Raw genomic sequence first — 21,086 nt, 5'->3', positions numbered from 1 at the left:
ATACACTGCTAGAGAGCACAATGGATTATACAATACAGACAGCCCTTCCTTCTGATATAATACACTGCTAGAGAGCACAGAGGGAGCTGGAGGGATTATACAATACAGACAGCCCTCATTGCTGATATAATACACTGCTAGAGAGCACAATGGATTATACAATACAGACAGCCCTCCCTGCTGATATAATACATTGCTAGAGAGCACAGAGGGAGCTAGAAGGAGTATACAATGCAGACAGCCCTCCCTGCTGATATAATACACTGCTAGAGAGCACAGAGGGAGCTGGAGGGATTATACAATACAGACAGCCCTCCCTGATGATATAATACACTGCTAGAGAGCACAGAGGGAGCTGGAGGGATTATACAATACAGACAGCCCTCATTGCTGATATAATACACTGCTAGAGAGCACAATGGATTATACAATACAGACAGCCCTCCCTGCTGATATAATACATTGCTAGAGAGCACAGAGGGAGCTAGAAGGAGTATACAATGCAGACAGCCCTCCCTGCTGATATAATACACTGCTAGAGAGCACAGAGGGAGCTGGAGGGATTATACAATGCAGACAGCCCTCCCTGCTGATATAATACACTGCTAGAGAGCACAGAGGGAGCTGGAGGGATTATACAATACAGACAGCCCTCATTGCTAATATAATACACTGCTAGAGAGCACAATGGATTATACAATACAGACAGCCCTCACTGCTGATATAATACACTGCTAGAGAGCAGAGGGAGCTGGAGGGATTATACAATACAGACAGCCCTCCCTGCTGATATAATACACTGCTAGAGAGCACAATGGATTATACAATACAGACAGCCCTCCCTGCTGATATAATACATTGCTAGAGAGCACAGAGGGAGCTAGAAGGATTATACAATGCAGACAGCCCTCCCTGCTGATATAATACACTGCTAGAGAGCACAGAGGGAGCTGGATTATACAATGCAGACAGCCCTCCCTGCTTATATAATACACTGCTAGAGAGCACAGAGGGAGCTGGAGGGATTATACAATACAGACAGCCCTCATTGCTGATATAATACACTGCTAGAGAGCACAATGGATTATACAATACAGACAGCCCTCCCTGCTGATATAATACATTGCTAGAGAGCACAGAGGGAGCTAGAAGGATTATACAATGCAGACAGCCCTCCCTGCTGATATAATACACTGCTAGAGAGCACAGAGGGAGCTGGAGGGATGATACAATACAGACAGCCCTCATTGCTAATATAATACACTGCTAGAGAGCACAATGGATTATACAATACAGACAGCCCTCATTGCTGATATAATACACTGCTAGAGAGCACAGAGGAAGCTGGATGGATTATACAATACAGCCAGCCTTCTTTGCTGATATAATACACTGCTAGAGAGCACAGAGGGATTATACAATACAGACAGCCCTCCCTGTTGATATAAAACACTGCTAGAGAGCACAAAGGATTATACAATACAGACAGCCCTCCCTGCTGATATAATACACTGCTAGAGAGTACAGAGGAAGCTGGAGGGATTATACAATACAGACAGCCCTCCCTGCTGATATAATACACTGCTAGAGAGCACAATGGATTATACAATACAGACAGCCCTCCCTGCTGATATAATACACTGCTAGAGAGCACAGAGGGAGCTGGATGGATTATACAATACAGACAGCCCTCCCCGCTGATATAATACACTGCTAGAGAGCACAATGGATTATACAATACAGACAGCCCTCCCTGCTGATATAATACACTGCTAGAGAGTACAGAGGAAGCTGGAGGGATTATACAATACAGACAGCCCTCCCTGCTGATATAATACACTGCTAGAGAGCACAGAGGGAGCTGGATGGATTATACAATACAGACAGCCCTCCCGGCTGATATAATACACTGCTAGAGAGCACAGAGGGAGCTGGATGGATTATACAATACAGACAGCCCTCCCGGCTGATATAATACACTGCTAGAGAGCACAAAGGGAGCTGGTTGGATTATACAATACAGACAGCCCTCCCTGCTGATATAATACACTGCTAGAGAGTACAGAGGGAGCTGGATGGATTATACAATACAGACAGCCCTCCCTGCTGATATAATACACTGCTAGAGAGCACAGAGGGAGCTGGATGGATTATACAATACAGACAGCCCTCCCTGCTGATATAATACACTGCTAGAGAGCACAAAGGGAGCTGGATGGATTATACAATACAGACAGCCCTCCCTGCTGATATAATACACTGATAGAGAGCACAAAGGGAGCTGGATGGATTATATAATACAGACAGCCCTCCCGGCTGATATAATACACTGCTAGAGAGCACAGAGGGAGCTGGATGGATTATACAATACAGACAGCCCTCCCTGCTGATATAATACACTGCTAGAGAGCACAGAGGGAGCTGGATGGATCCAGGTGTTCTCAAACTCGGTCCCCACACAGTTCGCGTTTTCCAGGTCTCCCGGCAGGTGCACAAGTGCATTCATCACTCACTGATGCATTTTAAAATGTGGAGCTAATTCAGGGTTGCTGACTTTTAAATGCTCCTCTCCGGGAGAAGCCTGGAGAGGAGACTTTCCTTACCCAATCGGGGGGCGGGGCTTGACTGTGACGTCATTAAGCCCCGCCCCATTACGGGAAATAGGCGAAATGACTGATATCCATGGAGGGGGCGGGGCTAAAATGACACGATTGTGCCATTTTAGCTCCGCCCCCTCCTCTGAGACCCGCGGATTGCGGCATGTATATGCCGCAATTCGGGGGGCTCAGGGGGGGTCCCCCAGATTCCGGGAGGGTTGCCCACCCTGAGCTAATTATTTCACTTGTGAAGAGACCTCCAAATCATGCACCGTGTGGGGTCCTGAGGACCGACTTTGAGAACCTGTGGATTATACAATGCAATTAGTTAGTGCTGCAGGAAAACATGCCATGCAATAAAGAAATCTAGATCATTTACAGGAGTTCTTGTATTAACAACTGGTGTATCCATGCACAGGGTCTCCCACCAGGCCCCTGCATACTCCTCCAGACGCAGCGCCGAGCGCATCACATCCCCCAATTTCAGTCTCTGTTCCTACAGACTCAACATTTCCATGGAAGTTATTACAGCACCGTACAGGCCCAGCCGTCCTGCCCACAAACACGTTCCACTGGTTTCCAGTTAAAGAAGCACTAACCCCAATATCCAGTGTGTCCGACGGGAGCTTGTATTAACAGGATGTATATCGGAGCTGAGCGCAACAGGGATGAAGGTCTGATGATGAGGGAAGACGGTTCCCCACGCACAGGAGACTTCCTCCCAGTAATCCCAGTAACAGGATGATACAGCCACTTCCCAGAACTGGGAACAATGGGCCAGATGTCACAACCTTTAAAAGTGATAAAATGGAGAGTGATAAACAGCCAGCCAATCAGCTCCTACCTGTTATTTTTCAAACCCAACCTGTAACATGACAGCCTGCACCCCATATCTTCTCCCGGTGAGAACGGCGGCGATGGGAGGTGTAGGTTCGTCCATGTGAATAACTTGTACTGTAACCCTGACTGTCACCGAAATAAAATCATTTTCAAAAATGCTTTACGCCTTCAATGAGAACTTTTTTTTCTTTTTAAAAGGTCTTAAGGTTTTTTTAACATTTTTCTTATATATATTTTTCTGGAAATAAAAGGCCAGAGCCGGAATACCTGCAATACTGGCCCAGCAAAGCCTATGGTACCGCCAGCGATATCCTGGGAACGTGCGTTGTGTAGCATCAGGGTGATAGACCAGAACCCCCTTATATAATGGCCACTGTAATTGCGGGCCGGAGATATCAGATTTACCCGGTATAGTGGTACAAGGTGACCACGTGGATGCTGAGGAGAACCTATAGAGGGAAATAGGAGAGGACCCAACGCACGGGACTGTGGCTGGAGACCCTGCCTACATGGCCAAGATGGCGGCTGTGGCAGGAAGGAAATTAGGGGTGAGAGAGATAAAGTACCAGCCAATCCGCTCCTAACTGTTGTATATTACAGGCTATATTTTAAAAGGGACCTAGTCGGCATCTGCAACGCTTAGAATATCATTGACGGAATTCCGACATCCGGCAATACCCCAAACGTACAGATAGAGCGCCCCTTGTCCTTGCACGGCTCCCGCCAGAACGTCCCCTCTGGCGAGCGCTGGCGTACGGGGACTCCTCGTCTCACACGCATCCCAGTCTCTCTGCGGCTGGGCAGCGGGTCCCTGGCCGTCTCCGCTTCACGGAGGGGGCGGCGATGGGGACCGTCGGGGGAGGCGGCGGATGGCGTGGGGAGCTCCGTTGCCACTGGGTGCGCGAGCGTCTTGTGTGCGTGCGCCCCCTGGCGGCTGGTGATAGTTAAAGAAGAGGCCGGCTACATCTGTAAGAATGCTGGAAGTGTTATGGTCAGGCTATGGGCGGGAAGTGGTGACAGCTCCAGCCGGAGATAATACCCTAAGCCTTGGAAATGGACAATAGGGATCTGCTGTGTCCCTATGTATCCCCCAGGCTTGGGGCAAGGTATTTCCTGTATGTTTGGTGACAACAACACATCCTAAATCAGACCGTGCTATGGACAAACTGGTTTGGGAGGTATATAGGAGGAGGAAATGGTTTACAGCTGTACACGTATTTGTTGTAAGATACTAGATGCCCTGGAGGTCGGGGGTCGTGCTGTTGTACTCTGTGCTCCTGCTATGTGACCCCTGACATGTGTCTCATCTGTGACATGGACGCTGTGATACCCCCAACACCACCTGTAAGGGGGAAGAGCCTTTTTTAAGCAAAAAGCATCTTGTATCCCGCAGCCAACATTAGTGCATATGCTATTCTGTTCTCCGGCTGTTCTGGATTGCGAGCAGTGTCGCCAAGCTCCGCCCTCTACTTGCTTTCTGCGCGGTCTGGGCCACGGTGATGGACCAGGAGGACACCAACCAGGAGGTACGGCGGCAGTAAGTGGTTCCAAGTGACAACTGTAGGATATCAGTGGTGGTGGCAGCAGGTTTCTTGCCCACTGCGCAGTGGGTGGAGTCAGTAACGGGGGGGTAGTGATGGATCGAGGAACGAGGTGCTGCCGGACACAGATTTTAGCCCACAGCCCTGTCACCCAGTGACTTTGTACCGGAGTCAGGGCCTCTGGTGCAACTACAAAGTCCAGCATTTCCTGCCAGAGGGCCAGCTGGGGCTTGTAGCTCCAAAACAGCTGAGAGTCATAGATTACTCAGGTATAGTGCCAGGAACATAATACAGGAGGGGGGGGGGGGGGGGGTTGGTGACAGACTTCTGGCACTGTGCACCTGACAGAGTAATTCAATTTTTGCCCATTATTTCTCCTCGTCCCCTCCTGAGGCGGTGAAAAGTCCCGGTTATCGCCCATTTTTCCAGCTGTGCCAAATAGTTTATCTACACTTGGTGTATTTGGGCATAGCTGGCGCGGAGAGCATTGTGGGCATAGTTACTCGCGCCTGTCAGGACCAGCAATTAAATCGCCTCCTTAAAGTGGGACTTCCACAGTACTCCTGATCCCCAATATCACACTAAGAGACGGGCCGCTGCTCAGGTACCACTGGCCGGTGCCACTCTCCTACAATCTAATGGCCAGTCATTGGGTGCGGATCCCAGACCAGACATTAAATGCTGCTCTACCTGCATGCTGCCCAGCTGTATTTAGTCTGGCACATCCACTGCCAACTGCCAAAGGCCCTCCTGCATGGTGCCACCATTCAATTGGCCTAATTCAGATGTACAAAACCATGCAGCACTGCAGGTGGGGCAGATGTAACAGGTGCAGAGAGAGTTAGAAATGGGGGGGTGGGGGAATGAAATTGAAATGTAACCTGCAGTGTAAGAATAAAGCAGCCAGTATTTACTCTGCACATAAACAAAAATAACGCTCCCAGATCTAACTCTGCACCTGTTACATCTGCCCCACCTGCAGCACAGCATGGTTTTGTCCATCTGCCAGGTGTGAATTAGCCCCAATGCCCCACTCCTGAGTCATATACCCCAGTGGGCACCTCAGACTTCTGTTTGCCCCTCAAGCACAGAACATGCACTTACCCCGGCGCTGTGCCTTCACGCTGAGTGTTAGAGGGGCCACAGACGGTGTCCGCGGTCGGATGAACCAGAGAGAATTGCCCCAGGACCGGGGTCGGAGGAACCAGAGAGAATTGCCCCAGGACCGGGGTCAGAGGAACCAGAGAGAATTGCCCCAGGACCGGGGTCAGAGGAACCAGAGAGAATTGCCCCAGGACCGGGGTCAGAGGAACCAGAGAGAATTGCCCCAGTAGACACTGTAATCACTTGCTGCATATGATTGGTGGGAATATGCCGGGAGCGGTATATAGCGACCAGTGTCCGCCGTACACCTGCGTGACACCTACGACCATACAGTCGCTGCACAAGAGTCATTTATAGATGTGAACATGAACTTTGGCTCATTCCTGACAATCTTGTGTCTCCTGTAACCTCCAATATCTCAGGAAGCCTCAATGACCCCCAGTTACTGGCGATTACCGCACTGCGCGGGTGGCGTGCTACATGTATGACACTCCGCGTAACTTCAACGAAACGCGTCAGGTCAATGTGTTGTTAGAGGTTCATTGCCGGGCCGTGTAATATCACGTGTGACCAGTGACCTCGCTCCGCCGGGCCATCACATATATCTGTCACTGGTAGAGGGTTGTAACTCGTCCCTAAGTGGGCTTACGCCACCACTCCTAGGGACTGCCCCTCACCGGCAGTAACCATCTAATACAGACACTGCGTAGTGGGCAGGTACCTCCAAGATTCTAAACCCACCTACTTCGGAGTGGACACACTGCAGCGACACCTCCCAGGTAGTGCCCACCGGTCCCGCCTACTACACAGTACGAGCGGACACACCGCAGCGACACCTCACAGTTAGTGCCCACCGGTCCCACCTACTACACAGTAAGAGCGGACACACCGCAGCGACACCTCCCAGGTAGTGCCCACCGGTCCCACCTACTACACAGTACGAGCGGACACACCGCAGCGACACCTCCCAGGTAGTGCCCACCGGTCCCACCTACTACACAGTACGAGCGGACACACCGCAGCGACACCTCCCAGGTAGTGCCCACCGGTCCCACCTACTACACAGTACGAGCGGACACACCGCAGCGACACCTCCCAGTTAGGGCCCACCGGTCCCACCTACTACGCAGTACGAGCGGACACACCGCAGCGACACCTCCCAGGTAGTGCCCACCGGTCCCACCTACTACACAGTACGAGCGGACGCACCGCAGCGACACCTCCCAGGTAGTGCCCGCCGGTCCTACCTACTACACAGTACGAGCGGACACACCGCAGCGACACCTCACAGTTAGTGCCTACCGGTCCCACCTACTACTCAGTACGAGCGGACACACCGCAGCGACACCTCCCAGGTAGTGCCCACCGGTCCCGCCTACTACACAGTACGAGCGGACACACTGCAGCGACACCTCCCAGGTAGTGCCCACCGGTCCCACCTACTACACAGTATGAGCGGACACACTGCAGCGACACCTCCCAGGTAGTTCCCGCCGGTCCTACCTACTACATAGTACGAGCGGACGCACTGCAGCTACACCTCCCAGGTAGTGCCCACCGGTCCCGCCTACCTACTACACAGTACGAGCGGACACACCGCAGCGACACCTCACAGTTAGTGCCTACCGGTCCCACCTACTACTCAGTACGAGCGGACACACCGCAGCGACACCTCCCAGGTAGTGCCCACCGGTCCCGCCTACTACACAGTACGAGCGGACACACTGCAGCGACACCTCCCAGGTAGTGCCCACCGGTCCCACCTACTACACAGTATGAGCGGACACACTGCAGCGACACCTCCCAGGTAGTGCCCACCGGTCCCACCTACTACACAGTATGAGCGGACACACTGCAGCGACACCTCCCAGGTAGTGCCCACCGGTCCCACCTACTACACAGTATGAGCGGACACACTGCAGCGACACCTCCCAGGTAGTTCCCGCCGGTCCTACCTACTACATAGTACGAGCGGACGCACTGCAGCTACACCTCCCAGGTAGTGCCCACCGGTCCCGCCTACCTACTACACAGTACGAGTGGACACACTGCAGCGACACCTCCCAGGTAGTGCCCACCGGTCCCACCTACTACACAGTACGAGTGGACACACTGCAGCGACACCTCCCAGGTAGTGCCCACCGGTCCCACCTACTACACAGTACGAGCGGACACAGTGCAGCGACACCTCCCAGGTAGTGCCCACCGGTCCCACCTACTACACAGTACGAGCGGACACACCGCAGCGACACCTCCCAGGTAGTGCCCACCGGTCCCGCCTACTACACAGTACGAGTGGACACAGTGCAGCGACACCTCCCAGGTAGTGCCCACCGGTCCCGCCTACTACACAGTACGAGTGGACACAGTGCAGCGACACCTCCCAGGTAGTGCCCACCGGTCCTGCCTACTACACAGTACGAGTGGACACAGTGCAGCGACACCTCCCAGGTAGTGGCCACCGGTCCCGCCTACCTACTACACAGTACGAGTGGACACACTGCAGCGACACCTCCCTGGTAGTGCCCACCGGTCCCGCCTACTACACAGTACGAGTGGACACACTGCAGCGACACCTCCCAGGTAGTGCCCACCGGTCCCACCTACTACACAGTATGAGCGGACACACTGCAGCGACACCTCCCAGGTAGTTCCCGCCGGTCCTACCTACTACATAGTACGAGCGGACGCACTGCAGCTACACCTCCCAGGTAGTGCCCACCGGTCCCGCCTACCTACTACACAGTACGAGCGGACACACCGCAGCGACACCTCACAGTTAGTGCCTACCGGTCCCACCTACTACTCAGTACGAGCGGACACACCGCAGCGACACCTCCCAGGTAGTGCCCACCGGTCCCGCCTACTACACAGTACGAGCGGACACACTGCAGCGACACCTCCCAGGTAGTGCCCACCGGTCCCACCTACTACACAGTATGAGCGGACACACTGCAGCGACACCTCCCAGGTAGTGCCCACCGGTCCCACCTACTACACAGTATGAGCGGACACACTGCAGCGACACCTCCCAGGTAGTGCCCACCGGTCCCACCTACTACACAGTATGAGCGGACACACTGCAGCGACACCTCCCAGGTAGTTCCCGCCGGTCCTACCTACTACATAGTACGAGCGGACGCACTGCAGCTACACCTCCCAGGTAGTGCCCACCGGTCCCGCCTACCTACTACACAGTACGAGTGGACACACTGCAGCGACACCTCCCAGGTAGTGCCCACCGGTCCCACCTACTACACAGTACGAGTGGACACACTGCAGCGACACCTCCCAGGTAGTGCCCACCGGTCCCACCTACTACACAGTACGAGCGGACACAGTGCAGCGACACCTCCCAGGTAGTGCCCACCGGTCCCACCTACTACACAGTACGAGCGGACACACCGCAGCGACACCTCCCAGGTAGTGCCCACCGGTCCCGCCTACTACACAGTACGAGTGGACACAGTGCAGCGACACCTCCCAGGTAGTGCCCACCGGTCCCGCCTACTACACAGTACGAGTGGACACAGTGCAGCGACACCTCCCAGGTAGTGCCCACCGGTCCTGCCTACTACACAGTACGAGTGGACACAGTGCAGCGACACCTCCCAGGTAGTGGCCACCGGTCCTGCCTACCTACTACACAGTACGAGTGGACACACTGCAGCGACACCTCCCTGGTAGTGCCCACCGGTCCCGCCTACTACACAGTACGAGTGGACACACTGCAGCGACACCTCCCAGGTAGTGCCCACCGGTCCCACCTACTACACAGTACGAGCGGACACACCGCAGCGACACCTCCCAGGTAGTGCCCACCGGTCCCACCTACTACACAGTACGAGCGGACACACCGCAGCGACACCTCCCAGGTAGTGCCCACCGGTCCTGCCTACTACACAGTACGAGTGGACACAGTGCAGCGACACCTCCCAGGTAGTGCCCACCGGTCCCGCCTACTACACAGTACGAGCGGACGCACTGCAGCGACACCTCCCAGGTAGTGCCCACCGGTCCCACCTACTACACAGTACGAGCGGACGCACCGCAGCGACACCTCCCAGGTAGTGCCCGCCGGTCCCACCTACTACACAGTACGAGCGGACGCACCGCAGCGACACCTCCCAGGTAGTGGACCCGCTCGCAGGATGGCCGGTAGAGGGTTCAGCCCATACCCCCAGAGAACATAACAGCATTCTGTGCTAGTCCGGCGGTCACAGGATACAGCAGATGCAGAAGTCTTACAGGGAAGAGGTTAATTAGAAGTCAGGTCTTTAAGGGGGAAATGTGATGAGAAATAAAGTGGAGAGAAATAAAGTACAGGGTGGCACAAAAAAACCCTCATTTTAGAGGTTAACAATAAAGGCATGAAAGGGAAAAATGTCAGCGATATCAATCAGGAACGATATCGCTTAACCCTTTGAGTGCCTGCATTTGTGAGATGTGTAAATATCCCGGCGTCGCTCACATTTGTTATATAAATTAAAAAATGTTGTGTAAAAATAGATTCTGTATCACTACAAACGCACTTGGCGCTCACAGGGTTAATGTGTACCCAGATAAGTGTAATCTTACAGGCTGCGTTGGAAAGATGACACGTAGCAGCTGATTGGTTGGTACTTTATCTCTCTCTCTCTGATGTTTGATCCATCTCCCCCGAGGTCCCGCACAGTGAGAAGTACAACCCTTGGGGATATGTTTTCCTGTATCAGCCCTATCTGATATCAGGAGGCGGTAATCCTACCCCATATACCTCTAGGACTGATATACCACTAGGACCACATTACACAGGACCTGAACAATTTCCTGCTTTCTTCTTACATGGCTGCACAGCACAGGAAACCCCCCCCCCGGGGTGCATTATATAGAACAACGGCTTGCTGGCCAGGACAATGACCACGTCACCGGTCACCGGAGATGGCAATTCCTTATACATCCTATATAATTACAGGCTAACGCTGCTCCACACATCTACAGGGGGGATTCAGGTCTTTTGCATGCTGGTGGTCACTAGATGAAATGCTGCGCCATTTGGGCGTGCACCACAGCCGCCGGCGCTGCCATTACTGTTCTGTTGTTTCCGTCACTTTGGGCCCAATTCAGACCTGACCGCAGGGTAACTTTGTTATCAAAATGGACAAAACCATGCTGCGCTGCAGGTGGGGCAGATGTAACAGGTTCACCTGGGTAACACTATGCTGCACTGCAGGTGGGGCAGATGTAACATGTGCAGAGATACCTGGGTAACACTATGCTGCGCTGCAGGTGGGGCAGATGTAAGATGTGCAGAGAGACCTGGGTAACACCATGCTGCACTGCAGGTGGGGCAGATGTAACATGTGCAGAGAGACCTGGGTAACACCGTGCTGCACTGCAGGTGGGTCAGATCTAACATATGCAGAGAGACCTGGGTAACACCATGCTGCACTGCAGGGGGGCAGATGTAACATGTGCAGAGAGACCTGGGTAACACCATGCTGCACTGCAGGGGGGCAGATGTAACATGTGCAGAGAGACCTGGGTAACACCATGCTGCACTGCAGGGGGCAGATGTAACATGTGCAGAGAGACCTGGGTAACACCATGCTGCACTGCAGGTGGGGCAGATGTAACAGGTTCATCTGGGTAACACTATGCTGCACTGCAGGTGGGGCAGATGTAACATGTGCAGAGAGACCTGGGTAACACTATGCTGCGCTGCAGGTGGGGCAGATGTAACATGTGCAGAGACACCTGGGTAGCACTATGCTGCGCTGCAGGTTGGGCAGATGTAACAGGTGCAGAGAGACCTGTGTAACACCATGCTGCACTGCAGGTGGGGCAGATGTAACAGTGCAGAGAGACCTGGGTAACACTATGCTGCGCTGCAGGTGGGGCAGATGTAACATGGGCAGAGAGACCTGGGTAACACTATGCTGCACTGCAGGTGGGGCAGATGTAACAGTGCAGAGAGACCTGGGTAACACTATGCTGCGCTGCAGGTGGGGCAGATGTAACATGGGCAGAGAGACCTGGGTAACACTATGCTGCACTGCAGGGGGCAGATGTAACATGTGCAGAGGGACCTGGGTAGCACTATGCTGCGCTGCAGGTGGGGCAGATGTAACATGTGCAGAGAGACCTGGGTAACACCGTGCTGCACTGCAGGGGGCAGATGTAACATGTGCAGAGAGACCTGGGTAACACTATGCTGCACTGCAGGTGGGACAGATGTAACACATGCAGAGAGACTTGGGTTACACCATGCTGCAGGTGGGGCAGATGTAACAGGTGCAGAGAGCGTTAGATTTGGATGGGGTACCTATATTGCAGTGTAGGAATAAAGCAGCCAGTATTTACCCTGCACAGAAACAATCCTTTATAAGAGGAGGCGCTATAGTCTCAGACAATGTCACCGACACCTGATAATGTTAGACAGCCGTTAGGTCGACACAGCAAAGGTTGACATGCATTGGGTCAACATGGCTTAGGTCAAGACATGAACTAGGTCGACATGGTTGGAAGGGTGACACAAGCATTAGGTTGGCAATGGTTTCGACGACAGTCCAAGGTCAACATGGGGTTTTTCAGTGATTTTGCCGACATGTGCCGACAGGCGGTGTTTTCTGCCCTACCACCCACTACAGCGTGGAGGGAGAATATAATAGTAGGGACGGGATACGCTTTCACAGTGTCCATGTCGACATTTGAGACAAAAAAAAAAAAGTGAAAAACACATGTCGACAATTTGACTGTCAACCTAGCCACTGTGGACCTAATGCTTGTGTCGACCTATGTCATGTGTAAACCTAATGACCCATTGCCCCTAATAACTGGCTATAAAGGTGCCCAGGCCACAGGGGTGATCGCTGGGATATCAGGTGTAAGTAGGGCAATATAGAACCAGCCACAAGCAGAGGCTGCGTCCATCTTGTGCACCATAGCAGAGGTCTCCAACAACATGGCTGCTACTTGTTTTATGGCGGCAATTCACCAGGACCATCCCTACCAATATGCGCAATGCGGAGCTCATGATCCAGATTCACGCCATCAGTATTCCTCTACGTCACTGCCCGTCGCCCACACAGACCTGCCCAGCGGACATACAATGAGCGATGCATCGGCTGGTCAGCATGAAGCTAGCTGGCATACAGGGTATAGAGGGACTTCCGATTATCGATACATCCATTGTCTGCACTAATCGCACAGAGTATGGTAGCTATGGCATTGCTCCGCTATGTACTAACCCTGCGTATGTCCCACAGGTTCCCTGCTATCACAAGCAGGCCATGCTTTAAGGCTATCCCTATTGTATCCCATACATTATACTGCTGACATGGAAACGCAGAGCCGCCATCCTTCACATTAAGCAGATTTATTGGTTGTGTTAAAGTAGAACTGTAGAGATCATTTCCCTAATTACAATCACTGAGGGGAACCGAGACTTCATGGAAGACGCTGCAAACGATACAGCCTGATAATGACTCTGAAACACACTGCTGCTGCTGCTATGTAACCGCGTGTGAGGAACTCCCGTCCTGCAGCACATTGCACAGCACATTTTGTATGCAATGAGCTGCAGCTACGAAGCGTTTGCCAATGCACTTGGCCCAGGCACAAAGGCCGCCTCCTGCACTGTAAACGCTGCTCAGAAATCTTCTGTGTGATCCAGTGTAAATAGCTGAAATCCATCTGCAAACAGGGCAATAAACTGTGCACCAACTGTGGCCAGGTCACGTTGCTAAGGGAAGTGGGGATCACAACAGTGTGTTTCTGTGCTTTCTACAGGGAATTACAGACAATTATCGCCGTATCATTGTTATTATTGTTCCTGCAGGAGGCGCCGTAAGGAAGTGAGGAGAGAATAGCTGGGAGTATCCCGATGAAGCCGCCATATACCGGGCAGCAGGGCAAAGTGTATGGCCATACTAATTACATCATCCTGACGGTTACCTGTCGCATGAAACATACAAGATTCAATTATATTGTGACAAGTACAAGACATACAATCATATTAAGTATTACAAAGAAGATTATAGACCAGGGGTTCACAAACTTTTTGAATGAAAATACCCTGAAATATTAGAAATGTTTTTGCGGCACCCCTTAGGGTAAAGGTATCTCACCAAGAAAGTCAGAAACAAATATTACGTTACATAAATTGTGTTTATCTCATCCTTACGGTCAGTAATGGGCCGGATTCCCTTCTGTGTGTCCACAATTTCACTATTATATTGGACATAAATAACCTGATCTGGTCTTGTACTACCAACCTGGGGAACCCCTGCATGTCCCCCAAGGCACCCCAGGGTAAGAGGCACACAGCTTGGGAACCACTGTTCTATACTAAAGAGTGCACAACACAGAGAGACTACAAAGGAACCACCAAAGACACAGCGCCACCTACTGTCCCTCCAGTATAGCTTCTTCTCTAGTAACACAGAGCCTGCAGCCGTTGCTGTCTCCAACACTGCCCACTTAGTGGTAACTGCTTTGCCTCATGACATCACAGAATGGAAATGTATTATAGATATTGGTAGAAAGTAAAAATCTGGGAAATGAAGGCAAAAAAAAATAAAAAACCTCAGTTCAATATTGGAGGCAAAATTTCTCCAAACCAAACTATATCCGTATGTACACCTACCCCGTCCCCAACTCACACTCTTAGCACCGAGTATATGGATAATATAGAATACATAATGAGCTACTGCCGACTACTACAGCTGCCGACACGGAGGAGATGACGCTGATACAGGATGAAGGCCGAGCGCTCAGCTCTGTGCACAATGAAAAGTCAATAGACAGTTCCGCAGTCTACTCCAACTGTATGGGGCTATGATGACACTTGGGAGGAGAAGAATAAATCATTGCCCATTGTTCCTTAATCCATGGAGGCTGCAGAATCCGGCCATCCAAAGAGACAATGGGTCAGTGCAGGCCGTGGCTTCAGAGTATCTCTGGTTTACCATATTATACTATATACAATATGCACAAGCTATTGTCCTCTGTTATCAGCACCCTTCAGTAGATAAAGAGTGGCTGATCAAGAAACTTATGACATCCATTTATGTTAAGCATGGCGAGGGGGAATGGTTTTACAGGCATCGCTAAATAATGTGGACCTAACAGAGCAATTCAATTATTCCGGGCGCCCGTTGATATGGTCAGTGCCTTGCGGAAATGGACCTGGTATAGCAGGATGCAGCGGGAGGGCGCGCAAACCACAGAATTCACACGTTTCTGCCAGCCCCCCGGCACTCGCTACCAAATGAATTGTTATATCTGGCCCCATCTAGTGGCAGATGCAGGAAAAACAATTGCATCACCACCCAATTCAGATTCATTCACATGGCTGCGGACATGCAGTCCTGCCGATTACCAATAAACGCGCATGCACACGATACGCAGTGCGCATGAGCGGGGTCCCCTTGCGAACAGACCATGCGAAGGATAGCCTTCGCTGGCAGCTTAGAAGGGGATGGACAGGCCCCAGGCATTTGGGAGTGTCACAGGCTTTCCCCGGCCGTTGGAATGGCAGCTGACATAAATAGAACGTGGGTACTCCCAGTGCATCGCGTGTACGTCCACAACATCTCAGGTACAAGCGCGGCAATGGGCGCGGACCTCGGGATGGGGATTTGTGTCGTTACAGTCTCCCATATACAAAATGCTGGCAGCAGGCGGATTTGCGGATTTACATACCATAATAATGAGATATCTGGGGATGGGTCTACACACGCCATGCATTCATGTTCCCCACACACCCCGGGGATGTATACAGTGTATATATATATATATAACCATTTCCCCACCTCCCTCACACTCAGAACAGTCTGGATTTCGGATAAGGGAACCTCAACCAGTGTATGCCAGGAGGATGCGGACGTGCCCGCGTCTAACGCCTCCTGTGCCCGCACCGCGGGAGCGACTGGGATGGTCGCTGACTAACAGGTTAATCACCACATATTTAATGAGCACCCGTAGAGTCACACGTTCCACAGGAAGAGGTCACGGCCCTCCACGTGGGGCGGGTAAATGAGCGTGAGCTTCTCGATCCAATTCCAAACGGCAGCGTTCAGGGCCCGAGGTGTCTCCTGAGCGAGGAGTGGGCTAACCTGTCCTACCGCGCTCCGCCACCCCTCCCCCTAATGAGTCACCGGAGAATCTGCCCACAGGCAGCGCAGCAATTGCTCAGTCATTTGGGTCTCTATCTATAGATAGCCGTCTTTCTAACTATAATACATACACATATATACTGCAGCAACACATAGGGTATCTCGTCACAGCAGAACTACAAGTCCCAGCATTGTCCAACCATAAGCCACAGGACAATGTGGGCAACCACCTGAGGGTGATAATCAGGAGATGGATCAGGCAGGGTCCCTCCCCTGTTATACAGGGAATTGCTGGTGCCAGCCTGGGAACCGCTCGTTAAATCTCCTGGATAATTCTCTGCACCGTCTCCTCCTGGCACAACGGGGCACAATGCCACCTTCATTCATAAACGGAGGGTTCCTGACCCCTATGGGGCAAATAACGGGTGGGACAATATTCTAGAAACCAAAGATCAGGATACCCCAATACCACCCCTGGGGTATTACACAGATCAGAATAAGGGGCAGTTACCCCAAAACCCAGGTCTACGTCACCTCTTGGTGTACACCTCAATACACACAGCCCTGCTGGAATTACCAGGGTCACACTCACACACACACACACTCACACTCACGTAATTCACGCTCAGATATAGACAATAAACACTGTAATAGTATACAGGGATATACCAGTATACAGTATATAATAGTCATAGTGCACACACGCAGCTGGCAGATATACCAGTCACTGGCAGGGAATCATTACTCCTGCATTACTGATCTGGACGTTTGGCTAAACAAGTACATCATGAAAACCTGTACTGTCACCAGTGCCAAGTCGGACCAGATCTGAGCGGTGCCATGGCGTCGGGATAACTAGCCCACACCAACGCTCATGGTGGCCCGGACTCACAGCCTTCCCCCAGCCTCTGGTTCCACTGACAGTTACATGTGCCAGAAAGGGAAATGCGGAAAACATGGAAAGAACCATTCCAATAAGTGACATGTATGTTCTAGTGTCACGCAACATACAGAATAAGCTTCTAGTAATGCAGATAAAAGTCAGATTCACAAATCACGCAGAGAGAACCTGGCAGGATTTCAGGATGTCCCTTTTCTCTGCTATTTAATTTCAATACCACTAGAACAACACGATAGATAGATATTCCACAGAATACGCTGACATACAGTACCGACACCGCAGCAGCATAGATAGATATTCCGCAGAATACGCTGACACACCGTACCGACACCGCAGCAGCATATATAGATATTCCACAGAATAAGCTGACACACAGTACCGACACCGCAGCAGCATAGATATTCCGCAGAATACGCTGACACACAGTACCGACACCGCAGCAGCACCGTAGATATAGAATACGCTGACACACAGTACCGACACCGCAGCAGCATAGATACATAGATATTCCACAGAATACGCTGACACACAGTACCGACACCGCAGCATCAATATCCCGCAGAATACACTGACACACAGTACCGACATCGCAGCAGCAGCAGCATATATACATATATTCCGCAGAATACACTGACACACAGTACCGACACCGCAGCAGCATAGATAGATATCCCGCAGAATACGCTGACACACGGTACCGACACCGCAGCAGCACCGTAGATACAGAATACGCTGACACACAGTACCGACACCGCAGCAGCATAGATAGATATCCCGCAGAATACGCTGACACACGGTACCGACACCGCAGCAGCACCGTAGATACAAAATACGCTGACACACAGTACCGACACCGCAGCAGCATAGATACATAGATATTCCACAGAATACGCTGACACACAGTACCGACACCGCAGCAGCATAGATACATATATTCCGCAGAATACGCTGACACACATTACCGACACCGCAGCAGCATAGATACATAGATATTCCGCAGAATACGCTGACACACAGTACCGACACCGCAGCAGCAGCATATATACATATCCACAGAATACGCTGACACACAGTACCGGCAGCAGCAGGCTGAATGGGAGCAGAGCACTAATGGGACAACACAGGGAAAGTTCCAGAGAAGTTGTGGAAGTGCTGGGTCCGGGGTCCTACCTTGGCAGGTGGTGGGGAGCGAGGTCTCTGCAGCTGAGCCTGTCTCTTCCTGGGTCTCACTCCCTGACAGACTCCCTCAGGAAGAGAAGTGTAACCCCACCCAGAGCCAGTGACTAGTCAGAGGCTGGCAGGCTGCGCTGTTTGCTGAGCAGCAGTAACTACAGAGCTGTCAGATAAAGAGACATTCCTGAGGCTGACCCAGCCCTCTCCTCCCCCACTCACTCTCACCCAGTGCATCTGCCTGTCTCTCCCACACCTAGGTGCAGCACCTCACTGCGTGCAACCTGCAATACCTTCCCCTCACTGTGTGTGCAACCTGCAATACCTTCCCCTCACTGTGTGTGCAACCTGCAATACCTTCCCCTACTGTGTGTGCAACCTGCATTACCTTCCCCTCACTGCGTGCGCAACCTGCATTCTCTTCCCCTCACTGCGTGCGCAGCCTGTATTACCTTCCCCACACTGCGTGCAACCTGCATTACCTTCCCCTCACTGCGTGCGCAGCCTACATTACCTTCCCCTCACTGCGTGCGCAGCCTGCATTACCTTCCCCTCACTGCGTGCGCAGCCTGCATTACCTTCCCCTCACTGCGTGTGCATTACCTTCCCCTCACTGTGTGTGCATTACCTTCCCCTCACTGCGTGCAACCTGCATTACCTTCCCCTCACTGTGTGTGCAACCTGCATTACCTTCCCCTCACTGCGTGTGCAACCTGCATTACCTTGCCCTCACTGCGTGTGCAACCTGCAATACCTTCCCCTACTGTGTGTGCAAACTGCATTACCTTCCCCTCACTGCGTGCGCAGCCTGCACTACCTTCCCCTCAATGCGTGCGCAACCTGCACTACCTTCCCCTCACTGCGTGCGCAACCTGCACTACCTTCCCCTCACTGCGTGCGCAACCTGCATTACCTTCCCCTCACTGCGTGCGCAACCTGCATTACCTTCCCCTCACTGCGTGCGCAACCTGCATTACCTTCCCCTCACTGCGTGTGCAACCTGCATTACCTTCCCCTCACTGCGTGTGCAACCTGCATTACCTTCCCCTCACTGTGTGCGCAACCTGCACTACCTTCCCCTCACTGTGTGTGCAACCTGCACTACCTTCCCCTCACTGTGTGTGCAACCTGCACTACCTTCCCCTCACTGTGTGTGCAATGTGTATCATATTCCCCTCACTGTGTGTGCAAACTGCATTACCTTCCCCTCACTGTGTGTGCAACCTGCATTACCTTCCCCTCACTGTGTGTGCAATGTGTATCATATTCCCCTCACTGTGTGTGCAACCTCCATTACCTTCCCCTCACTGTGTGTGCAAACTGTATTACCTTCCCCTCACTGTGTGTGCAAACTGCATTACCTTCCCCTCACTGTGTGTGCAACCTGCATTACCTTCCCCTCACTGTGTGTGCAATGTGTATCATATTCCCCTCACTGTGTGTGCAACCTCCATTACCTTCCCCTCACTGTGTGTGCAAACTGCATTACCTTCCCCTCACTGTGTGTGCAAACTGTATTACCTTCCCCTCACTGTGTGTGCAACCTCCATTACCTTCCCCTCACTGTGTGTGCAAACTGCATTACCTTCCCCTCACTGGGTGTGCAAACTGCATTACCTTCCCCTCACTGGGTGTGCAAACTGCATTACCTTCCCCTCACTGGGTGTGCAAACTGCATTACCTTCCCCTCACTGGGTGTGCAAACTGCATTACCTTCCCCTCACTGTGTTTGCAAACTGCATGATCTTCCCCTCACCATGGCCCAGATGCACTAAGCTTTAAAAGTGATAAAATGGAGACCATACCTCCCAACTGTCACGATTTTAGAGGGACAGTCCCGATTTTCGGGTCCTGTCCCGCTGTCCCACTCGCGGCAGGCATTGTTCCGCATGCGCACAGCGTCTATTCCCGCAGCCAGGGGGCTGGGGGCATGGCTAGAGGCTCACAGAGCCTCTGGGTCATGCCCCCATAGCGGCAAAATGGGGGCGTGGCCTCGCGGGGGAGCCGTGAGTATAGGCCACGCCCCAAATTAGGCCACGCCCCCGACTGCTGCAATGCCAAAGTTGGGAGGTATGCTGCAGCACTAAACACCCCCAGAACAAGGACCACTCACCTGGGTGGCATGGCTACACTCTGAGCCTCATCCACCTCCCATGGAATTGGCTGCTTCAGTTTAAATCCAAGATGGCTGCTGTGATACTGCTTCTGAACAATGGCTGCAGAGGCACTTCCTGTATGACAAACACTTCCTGCATGACAAACACTTCCTGCATGACAAACACTTCCTGCATGACATACACTTCCTGCATGACAAACACTTCCTGTAGGACAAACACTTCATGTAGGACAAACACTTCCTGTATGACAAACACTTCATGTAGGACAAACACTTCCTGTATGACAAACACTTCCTGTAGGACAAACACTTCCTGTATGACAAACACTTCATGTAGGACAAACACTTCCTGCAGGACAAACACTTCCTGCATGACAAACACTTCCTGCATGACAAACACTTCCTGCAGGACAAACACTTCCTGCATGACACAGTGGATGGCAACCATGCAATGCCCGCCATCCACATACAGGGTGCAGCTGCAGATTGTGCACCCCGTGCAGTGCATTATGGGTTCTCCAAATAAAAGGTATGGTACTTTTACATACCTCCCAACTGTCACGATTCCGTCGGGACAGTCCCGATTTTCGGGTCCTGTCCCGACGTCCCACCCGCGGCAGGCATTGTCCCGCTGCGGGGGGTGGCAGTTGGGAGACCCCCCAATCTAGTAGAATAGACGCTGTGCGCATGCGCACAGCGTCTATTCTCGTATGAAAATTA

The 21,086-nt window shown here is 52.1% G+C and overlaps 1 protein-coding gene across 4 annotated transcripts in view; it reads right to left on the bottom strand.

The window, feature by feature from the left end:
- The window catches only part of SACK1H (scaffolding CK1 anchoring protein H), an 88,590-nt gene extending 68,160 nt beyond the window's left edge, over window positions 1-20,430 (bottom strand). The window contains exon 1 of one of the 4 annotated variants that reach the window (XM_083145034.1): window positions 20,364-20,430. The gene's annotated coding sequence lies outside the window, so the exon portion shown is untranslated. Of the gene's footprint in view, window positions 1-3,196; window positions 3,263-14,471; window positions 14,493-18,250; window positions 18,518-20,363 lie in introns of those variants that run through there. The other 3 variants (XM_083145033.1, XM_083145036.1, XM_083145035.1) reach the window with 3 other exon arrangements.
- Between the last annotated feature and the right edge of the window lie 656 nt (window positions 20,431-21,086).

The sequence above is a fragment of the Crinia signifera genome, chromosome 5 (genome assembly GCF_055691185.1).
Source record: "Crinia signifera chromosome 5, ASM5569118v1, whole genome shotgun sequence".
NCBI classification, from domain to species: Eukaryota; Metazoa; Chordata; class Amphibia; order Anura; family Myobatrachidae; genus Crinia; species Crinia signifera.
The sequence above is the reverse complement of the archived record's forward strand: the minus strand, read 5'-3'. Positions and strand labels throughout refer to the sequence as shown.